This window comes from Mangifera indica, chromosome 17 (assembly GCF_011075055.1).
Source record: "Mangifera indica cultivar Alphonso chromosome 17, CATAS_Mindica_2.1, whole genome shotgun sequence".
NCBI lineage: Eukaryota > Viridiplantae > Streptophyta > Magnoliopsida > Sapindales > Anacardiaceae > Mangifera > Mangifera indica.
This window is the reverse complement of record NC_058153.1, coordinates 3,711,105-3,722,191: the sequence shown is the minus strand read 5'-3', so window position 1 is coordinate 3,722,191 and position 11,087 is coordinate 3,711,105. Positions and strand designations below refer to the sequence as shown.

Sequence of the window (11,087 nt, the reverse complement as noted above, 5' to 3'; positions counted from 1 at the left end):
AAACTCACGGGTTACTTAAATTCACCTCAACTTCAAACAAACTCAAGCACTCAATTATCAAAATTTGTTTAAATGCACACCCCTAATTAATCTAACAAATCAGTGTACAACGCTCTCCTATTGAATCGGCTAAATTCTAAGGCATGCATACAAATTAATTCATTCAAAGTGAGATTAATGGACTGTTTAGCTGATTAAAAACAGGGAAGGACACACTAGCTGCCATATTAATGAAAATCAAACTTTATCCAACAATGAACAGCAACATACACAGAACGCAGTAAAGAAAAAAAAATTTTTGAGGCATAATAAAATAAGCATATCACATAAGAGGGCAGAAAAAAACTGACAGAATACAAGAACATAGCAGAAAAAAAATAGAATTGAAAGACAGAGCAGTGAACAACACAAATACACCCTCCCCCACACTTAAACCAAACATTGTCCTCAATGTTGAAGCAAAATAGAATAATAATAAAACTGAAAATTAAAAGAAAAAGGAAGAAGAAACTTCTCTGGTTTTGTGGAGATGGAAGAACAATTTGAATTATGGAGATGGAGGAGATGGCGGCGTGAATCCTTGCGAATTGAAAAAAGCGAGCAGATTACGCTCCATACGGTCTAATTTTCGTTCACATCTCTGCAGTTGGGCCCCTATACTGTCGAATGAAGGAGCATAGGAAGATGATGGAAGATCTCCTTGTGGTTGGGGAATGTTGGGGGCTGCTTCTGCTTGCGTTCTGGGCTGCCTATGTGGCCTGGAATGAGGCGGTGCTGCTGGTCCAGGTGGCAGGAAGCTGAAACTACCATCTGCTTGTTGTCTTACAATCCCCATCCTGTCTAAACAAGTTATATCCAATGGTTCTACCTCACAGGCAGTATGCATGTTATGATTAGAAATATCTAATAAACCCAAGTTAACTGCTAATTGAGTGATATATGAACCAAGGATTAAGGGTTTATTCTTTTTCTGGACCACTGACTGGAATTGGGTGAGTAACCAAAAGCCTAAATTAACCTGAATGTTATGCTCCAGACACCATAAAAAATAAAACTCAACTTTGGACATGGTACCTGCACTATCCCTCCTTCCAGAAAAATTAAAAGCTAAGAATCGTTGTAAATATTTGAACACGGGGCTTTTTAAATACGAACTCTTAGAAGCACTAGGATTATAAGGAGCAACATCAACTGACCATTCATGCCATAATTTAGTAGGACTAAAATCAGGATTATAATCACAGTGGGATCGTACGTAGCGCTCACTCTTTTCATCCTCTTTGTTCAAAAACCCCAAAGCAATGTTAAAATCAGAAATTGAACATGAACATTCTTTCCCCATTATCCTAAACTCAACTATCCCCTTGGTATACAAATGAAATTCCTCAGCAACATTAAACTGAAATGTTGTATAAAATTCACGGGTGAGTTCAATAAACGCAGGGCAGTCCACATATACATAATTTTGCCAATTCAATCTATTCACTAGCTCATCAATTTCATTACGAATTCCTAATTGCTCAAGAGTGGGAGTGTGAATATACTTACATGGGTAGATTTTTCGCTCACACATGGACCCATACCGTTGTTGGTCTTGTGCATCAATGAATGTATTAAAGCCACCTAATTTGAGTTGTAGGCTGCTGGAGATTTCCAATTGCTTCCCTTTTTGAGTGCGCGAACGTGGACCTGAGCGGACGGAAGCCGTGGTGGTCGGTGGTGGCTGAGGTGACGGTGAATGGAATGATGGTGGAGGCGTTTCATTCGTCGGAGACGGTGTGGACTGTGGCGCTCTATTGCTCGGTGAATCATCGGAATCGGACAACAGCTCGGGTGTGGATGGTCTCCGATGGTCGGATTTTGCTGCTCGATGACGCTGAGAACGAGTTCGGACCATGGTGGTCGGAATGGAGGCAAGGGGGCTGCTAGGGTTTCGTTTTAGGTGGAAAGGAAATTTTGAGTATTGTGTTTGTCGATTATGTCTCTGGAAACAATTAACTCAGCCCTTTTAAACACACAAATGCATATTGCCCCCTTGATTTCAAGCAAATATCAAAGCCAAAAGTTGGACTTTTGACAAAAATACATAACCCAGCTCCAGATTACCAAAGTGCAGATTCCTTCCTTTGTGAACATTTACAGAAGGCTAATTGAGACTGGCAGGAGGAAGAAGACGATTGAACAGTAACCTGAAAATAAATTAACGTAAACTCAATAAAAAAATCATAAAATAATTGCTAATTAACTATCTAAACATCCTAAAACCGAAATTTAAAACGAAAAATTGAATACATAAACCGAAATTAAAGCAATTGTTGAGAAAATTAAAATTGAAACATTAATCAAAATTAAGCTTGGGTTGCCTCCCAAGTAGCGCCTTTGTTTACAGTCGTCGGCTCGACGTAAAGCCTTCATCTATTCATCCATGTACATGGGATCTTTCAGCTCCGCTTCTCCGACGTTTTCAGTCGGTGCTCCTTCGTAAAACATTTTTAGTCTGTGGCCATTAACTTTAAATACTTTTGATGTCGTTAAGCTTTGAATCTCCACTGCACCATGAGGAAAAACGTTAGTCACAACGAACGGCCCAATCCAACGAGAACGTAATTTACCTGGAAATAATCGAAGTCTTGAATGATAAAGGAGAACTTTTTGGCCAAGTGAAAATTCCTTTCTGGAAATCATTTTGTCATGGAAAGCTTTTGTTTTCTCCTTGTAAATTCTAGCATTCTCGTACGCGTCATTGCGAATTTCTTCTAATTCTTGCAGCTGTAATTTCCTATGTTCGCCACTCTCATCCAACTTCATATTGCAATGCTTGACAGCCCAATATGCTCTGTGTTCTAATTCAACTGGGAGATGACAGGCCTTACCGAATATTAACCTATACGGCGACATCCCAATTGGCGTTTTGTATGCTGTTCTGTATGCCCACAACGCATCTTCCAATCGCAAACTCCAATCCTTTCTGGTCGGACCAACTGTTTTCTCTATAATTGATTTAATTTCTCGATTCGAAACCTCAGCTTGTCCGCTAGTTTGTGGATGGTACGCCGTAGCAATCTTGTGTGTTACACCATATTTTTTTAGCAGCGCTTCTATTGTTCGGTTGCAAAAATGTTTCCCTTGATCGCTAATTAAAGCCTTCGGAATGCCGAACCTGCTGAATATGTTAGATTTAAGGAAACCTGCAACAACTTTAGAGTCATCAGTTCGGGTAGCTTTCGCTTCTACCCATTTCGAGACATAATCAACTGCCAATAAAATATATACGTAACCAAACGAAGATGGAAAAGGCCCCATGAAATCAATACCCCAAACATCAAAAATTTCGCAAACTAAAATAGGAGTTTGAGGCATTTCATTTTTCTGCGAAATATTACCTGTTTTCTGACAGCGTTCACAAGATTTACAAAATAAGTACGTGTCTAGAAATAAAGTTGGCCAGAAAAATCCACAATCCAGAATTTTTCTTGCTGTCCGTTTTGCTCCAAAATGGCCTCCACAAGCATACGAATGGCAGAAGGTAATAATAGAAGAAATTTCAGTTTCAGGTACGCACCTTCTAATAATTTGATCAGCGCAACGTTTCCATAGATATGGATCGTCCCATACATGATACTTTGCATCATTTTTCAGTTTATCTCTTTGAGCCTTAGATAAATCAGTTGGCAGTGTGTTAGTAACTAAATAATTCACCATGTGTGCGTACCAGGGCAGCCTGCAGCTTGCTGAAAATAATTGCTCATCAGGAAATTGCTCCTGCAGATCCTGCTCTGTTTTAACATGAACTAGACGGCTTAAATGGTCAGCAACACGATTTTCTTGTCCAGCTTTATCCTTGATCTCCAGGTCAAATTCACTCAGCAGCAGAACCCATCTTATAAGCCTTGGCTTTGCCTCTTTCTTTGTAATCAAGTACCTAAGAGCTGCATGATCAGAGTAAATAACCACTTTAGTACCCAACAAATAAGAACGGAATTTTTCTAATGCAAAAACAACCGCCAAGAGTTCTTTTTCAGTGGTCGAATAATTTTTTTGTGCATCATTTAAGGTCATTGATGCATAATATATGGCATGTGGCACCCTTCCAACTCGCTGCCCCAACACGGCTCCTACGGCGTAATCACTTGCATCACACATTATTTCAAACGGGAGACTCCAATCTGGTGGCTGGATTATTGGTGCAGAAGTCAGCAGCTGCTTCAATTTGTCAAATGCCTTTTTACAGCTTTCATCAAACTCAAAAGTCACTTCTTTCTGAAGCAGCTTACATAAGGGCAATGCAATACGTGAAAATTCTTGAATAAAACGTCGGTAAAAACCTGCATGGCCAAGAAAAGAACGAACTTCCCGCACACTAGTGGGGTAAGGTAAAGATTGAATAATATCCACTTTAGCTTTATCTACCTCAATACCCCTGGCTGAAACTACATGCCCCAAAACTATACCTTGCTCAACCATAAAATGACATTTTTCAAAATTTAAAACAAGGTTAGTTTCAATGCATCTTTGTAACACAAGTGTGAGATTCTGCAAACAATTATCAAATGAGTCTCCGTGAACAGTAAAATCGTCCATAAAAATTTCGATAATGTGCTCAACATAATCCGAAAATATACTTACCATACACCTTTGGAAAGTAGCTGGCGCATTACAAGCTCCAAATGGCATTCGTCGATATGCAAAAGTTCCAAATGGACATGTGAAGGTTGTCTTTTCTTGATCTTCGGGAGCAATTGCAATCTGAAAATATCCTGAAAAACCATCTAGAAAACTATAATAAGCTCGGCCAGCTAACCTTTCTAACATTTGATCAATAAATGGTAACGGAAAGTGATCTTTACGGGTTACCGAATTTAATTTCCTATAATCTATACAGACCCTCCACCCATTCTGAACTCGAGTAGGCACCAATTCATCATTCTGATTTTTTACCACTGTGATGCCGGTCTTCTTCGGAACGACTTGAACAGGGCTGACCCATTCGCTGTCTGAAATAGGATAAATTACTCCAGCTTGAAGCAACTTCAAAATTTCTTTCTTTACCACTTCCATCATTGGCGGATTCAGCCTCCTTTGTGGCTGTCGAATTGGTTTAGCTCCTTCTTCAAGATGAATTCGATGCATGCACGTAGAGGGACTGATTCCTTTTATGTCGGCAATGGTCCATCCTATGGCTGTTTTATGCTTCTTCAAAATCTGTACCAATTTTTCCTCTTGCTGCTTAATTAACTTGCTGGAAATAATCACTGGTAAGGTCTCTCCATCTCCAAGATACACATATTTTAGGTGATTTGGAAGAGGTTTCAGCTCCAGCTCCGGTGCCTGCAAAACAGAAGGTATCAATTTTTCGTTAGATACTGGCAGCTCAATAAAAGATAAATTATTTGTATTTTTCAGCTCTCTGCACTCATTTATCGCTGCCACTGTATTCTGCACATCTGAAATTAATTTAGGTTCATCTCTTTCTTCCAAAATATTGTCCTGGTTAGCTGCTTCCAACTCGTCTTCATCATCAAAAATTTCCTGCGCTAGAGAATCAATTAAATCAACTGAATACACAGGAAAATCCACATCAGGATATTTCATAACATCATAAATATTAAATTGGACAGCTTCTCCATCAAATTCCATGGTCAGTGTGCCTTTATGAACATCAATTTTCGTTTTAGCAGTTTTCAGAAAAGGTTTTCCCAACAAAATAGGTGCAGATTGATCATTATTTTCCATATCAAGAACATAAAAATCAGCTGGAAAAATTAATTTATCATTAACCTGAACAAGAACATCTTCAATTAATCCTTTCGGATATGTATTCGATCTATCGGCTAACTGAATAACTACACCAGTTTGTTCTAAAGGACCCAAATTAAGAGCAGAATAAATGAAATATGGCATTACATTAATGGATGCTCCTAAATCTAGCATGGCCTTTTCAATTTTTGTTTCTCCTATGGTGCAAGGGATGCAAAACATACCTGGATCTTTGCATTTTTCAGGAAGACTCTTTCGAATTATGGCTGAAACATTTTCTCCTACCTTTATTTTTTCATACCTTTTGAGTTTTTGCTTTCTTTTCAATGTACACAGCTCTTTCAAAAATTTAGCATAGCGAGGCACTTGTTTTATTGCATCAAACAGTGGGATATTGACTTCACACTTCCGAAAGGTCTCATATAAATCCGCATTGCTTTCGCACTTCAGTTTTAAAGCTTCAGGAAAAGGAGGAACAGGTTTGTATTCGCTGAAAGGGGGATATTTACCTGTCGCTACCTTTTCGGAAGGATTCTTTTCTACTACCGTGTCCTCTCTGTTTTCCGCTTTTTGTGTTGGTGCAGGTGGTTCTTTAATTGGCATCTCCAACTCTTTTCCACTTCTCAACACTATGGCGCTAGCATTCTCCTTTGGGTTCACCACAGTTTGTGACGGTAGTTTACTTGAATTTTGTGCTTCCAGCCTACTGATTGCAGTAGCCATCTGACTCATTTGATTCTCCAAATTTTGAATACTGGTTCTTGTTTCCTGCTGAAATTTCACAGTGTTAGTAGCCATAGTTTTAACAATATCTTCAAGAGATGTACCTGAACCAGAATTTTGGGTTGGTTGCTGCTGTCTAGGAACATAGGGCTGCTGATACGGCTGAAAATTATTTGAAGGCTGATTCGTATTTGCATTCCCATAACGAAAATTAGGATGATCTCTCCAACCGGAATTGTAGGTATTCGAATAGGGATTATAATTATGATTTCGCTGCTGCTGTCCTAAAAATCCGCCCACTGCATTAGCATGTTCAGAGCAGTCCTCCTGAAGTGTTGGGCACATATCAGTTGGATGTCCTCCTACTGAACAGATTCCGCAAATTTTCGCTACCTCTGTTTTTCCTACAGCCATTTGACGTACAAGAGTAGTTAGATCATCAAGTCGGCTTTCAAGAGAAGATATATTTACCTCATTGACGCGCCGAGACGAATGGTCTAATCTATTTCCAAATTGTTGTGAATTTGACGCCATATTTGCAATTAAATTCCGGGCTGCTTCAGGTGTTTTGTCAGCCAATGCTCCACCACTTGCTGCATCAATCATATTTCTCTCATTCGATAGAAGTCCTTCGTAGAAATATTGAATAAGCAGCTGGTCGCTAATTTGGTGATGTGGACAGCTTGCACAAAGTTTTTTAAAACGCTCCCAATATTCGTATAAAGATTCTCCAGTATGCTGCCGAATGCCACAGATTTCTTTCCTTATGCTGGCTGCTCTTGATGCTGGAAAAAATTTCTGCAAAAACAATCTTTTCATCTCATGCCAAGTAGTGATACTTCCAGCGGGTAGATAATATAACCAATCTTGCGCATCATCTTTCAAAGAAAACGGAAAAGCCCTCATCTTGATTTGTTCTTCGGTTACTCCATTCGGTTTCATTCCGGTGCACACCACATGAAATTCTTTTAAATGTTTATGAGGATCTTCACCTGCAGAGCCACGAAAAATAGGTAAAAGATGAATTAGTCCAGATTTCAATTCGAAGGTAGTATTAACATCTAAATTTGGAAAAGTAATGCAGTGTGGTTGTTGATTTAAATTTGGAGCAGCAAGCTCTCGTAAAGTCTGATTTTCAGCCATGTTTTGCTCTGTTTCGTGAACTGATTTGTGTGCTTGCAGTCTCCTTTTCGCTTCTTTTCTCAGCCCTTTCGCAGTCTTTTCAATTTCTGGATCAAACTGTAAACTAGCTTGTTTCAAAGATCGCGTAACGAACATACAAACTAAAAACTCCCCGGCAACGGCGCCAAAATTTGGTACGTGCTGTCGTTGACACCCAAATTAAATCCTAAATTCCTATAACAAAAATGTAGTAAAGGAAAGTAGGGATCGATCCCTCGAAGAGTCTTGATTAGTATGTCGTCACAAATAAATCGAAACAAATAAATAAAAAGGGGGTTTTGAACTGAATGCAAATTATAATGGAAAACAATAAATAAAAATTCAGAAAAGTAATCGAAAAGGAATAAATTGATTTAACAAACCTTGGTCTTCGGTCACATCCACCATTGGAACTACGATCGATCATCGAAACAAAATATCAAATTAATTAATTGAATATTCGTTGTGGTATTAAATTTACCTGTCATTCCTTACGATTAGTTAACCAAAAACATGTATTCCAATTAACCCTTATTGATTAATAATTCGGATACGATCTCGAATTTAATTAAACAATAGCATTACGAATTAGAAAGACCAACGAAGCAAGACAACACAAACGTACGACGTTGCATTTAATCCAGTTGATTATTTCCCTAGGATTTAAAGTTTCTGACGCAGCAAACGATAAACCTAGTTGCCACTTCGATTAGGTGGATTGAACAATTACGGATTCAGCACCTAAACTAGCAATAGATTATATTAATTGATAAACTAATTGCGCATCTTAGAAATCAACCAACACAATCATGAAATATAATTCAGAAAGATAACCAATACTCAAATAATTAAAAGATGCATTAAAGAACAAAAATAAATCTCACAATCATTGTAGTTCCATGGTTTCAGATCCCTTCAACCAAGATAAATTACTCAGCCACTGTAGAACATGTTTTGCTCTCTAATTCTCTCAATACAATGGTTTATCCTTCTCAAATAAAAATAAGAGTTTATATATATTATCTTCCTACTAAAAATCTGGAAATTGAAATCAATCCTAATCTCCTAATCCAATCAAGCAAAGTGATCCATATCTTCCCAAAAAGAAAGGAAAAGATATGTATTTTTAATATAAATCCTTTTTCCAAAAATATCATTCCTTATTTAGCTCAATTAATCCTCTTTTCCAGCTGGTGATTATCCCTTTCCTTGGAAGCAAATCTTAATATTTTCTGGACTCTTGCAACAAATCTGGACGTTCAGATCTGCTTTCCAGATTCTGCTCTCATTTTTCACGTGCCCACGCCTAGTCTGCATTACGAAATTTCCAGTTTAATATATCTGCTCCAGTTTTTCCTCTTTTTGGCCCAACTTATTCCAAAACTGCTCAAAGCTTCCTAAAAGCAAAAAGATAAGCAATTCTATTAGATTAAATCAAATTTCCACACAACACAAGGGAATTATAAATCAAAATAGTAACAATTATTGGCCTTATCAATTCCATATCTCTTCATCGAAGACGAATCATTGTCATCTTTTCATCCACAAAGAGATATGGAGATCTCTTTGTCTCCGACAAAGCGATCTACTCCAGATTGTTTCCCGTGTATCAATCAATGGTTTAAGGTGGAGAGCGAAGGTCATTGGTGTTAGAAAATGGTGGTCGGAGGGGAGAAAAAAAGCTCTTAAGGTTTGAAGAGAAAAATGTGACTTTTCAAAATTAAAAAATTTTACGTTAATGTAAAATGTTAGTTTTTAAAACTTAGGGAAGAAAATATAATGAATTTTATTTTTTTAATATTATTAGTAAACTAATAATTTTACCACTATCTTTAATAAAAAATTTTAATCCCAATTAACCAATAGATAAGACTTTAAATTTTTTAAACTTCATAGAGATAACCTTGAGAACACATCAAAATTTGGGTGAAAAATGGTAGTTTGGCCATATATATATATATATATATATATATATATATATATATATATATAAGTTGTGATAAGTGCGTGGTGGACTTCGACCTTACTCGTTTTTCAAACAAATGTGTGTAAATATAAATATATTATATAATTAGATAATTTTAAATTAATTAAAAATATTATTTAATTATATAATAATATATTTATATGTATATATATATATATATATTAAATCAATAATAAATATATATAATATTGATCGTCATTTAAATATAAAGTGGGTATACACTCTTTTTAAAAGAAAAAACTTGTATCATCAAAGATTTTAATAAAAGAAACACAAATTTTAATTAATTATTATTTTTCATATAAGTAAAATTATATTTATAAATATTTATATATATAATTTACATATATAAATAATATATCATTATATGATTAAAAATAATATAACAATCAATAATATAATAACACATTATATTTATATTTAAATTGTATATAAAATATCCATTCTAAATAGAATGTTTCATCGGATTCCATTCTAAAATTTTCCTCACTTCTATGTTAAGGGAACAGAGAGAATATAACACCATAAAATTAAAGATGTGATGGGATATCTCTCACAAAATGATATTGACCTTTATGTGTTTTATTTTATTGCAAACGATATAATTCTTGATAATAGTCATTACTGTTTAGTTGTTATACAAAATTTTAATAAGGTCTTCTTATTTTTTAGATAGATCATTCATAATCTTTTTTAATTAAATAGTTAGATTCACTGATCTAATAGTTATAATATATTAAAGTGTGAATAAATAACTAGATTTGCTTCCCATAAATCTTGAGAGAACGCTTGATGCAAAAATAAGATTAGCCCTTGTAACAATTAAATTCAATAAACCACCAACTAATCCTATGATAACTCTCTCTCTCTCTCTCTTGCTTTTTCAGCACCATCATTTTCACTTAAATTTTTCATTTAACTTTTGTCCTGTTCCCGATAACAGTATTTTGTTATGATGTAACTTGTCGTAAGGTTCAAAAAACTTCATCTTTCTCTGTGTCAATAGACTTTGTCATAATGTAAGAACTCCATAGATTATTATTTTAGGTTGGCTTAGTTTACACTGCTTTGCATTTATTTTATATATAAATATATATATATCCATGTATGATAACTGCATGGCTGAGTTCGACTGTATTCATTTTCAAATAAATATCTTTACACATAAATATATTATTATATAATTAAATAATTTTAAATTATTAATATTAAAATAATATTTAATTATATAATAATATATTTACATTTATAAATATTTATATACTAAAAATATATATAATCTTTTTTTTATAATTTTCTTTGGATACTATAACTATAAAAAAACATTCTTATACGAAGAGTCCTAAACATCCGGTAGGAAATGACGTTTCCTAGTTTTGTTTAACAGAATTTTGTTAAATTATAATATTTTAAACTAAAAATTATGAAAGAATACATTGAAAATTAGGTAAGTAAAAGA

General features: G+C 35.3%; 1 non-coding gene across 1 annotated transcript; it reads left to right on the top strand.

The window, feature by feature from the left end:
• The first annotated feature begins 7,144 nt into the window (after positions 1 to 7,144).
• On the top strand, positions 7,145 to 7,251 carry LOC123201216. The gene has a single exon (XR_006498777.1). It is a non-coding gene; the product is annotated as a small nucleolar RNA R71 (small nucleolar RNA).
• The last annotated feature ends 3,836 nt before the right edge of the window (positions 7,252 to 11,087 follow it).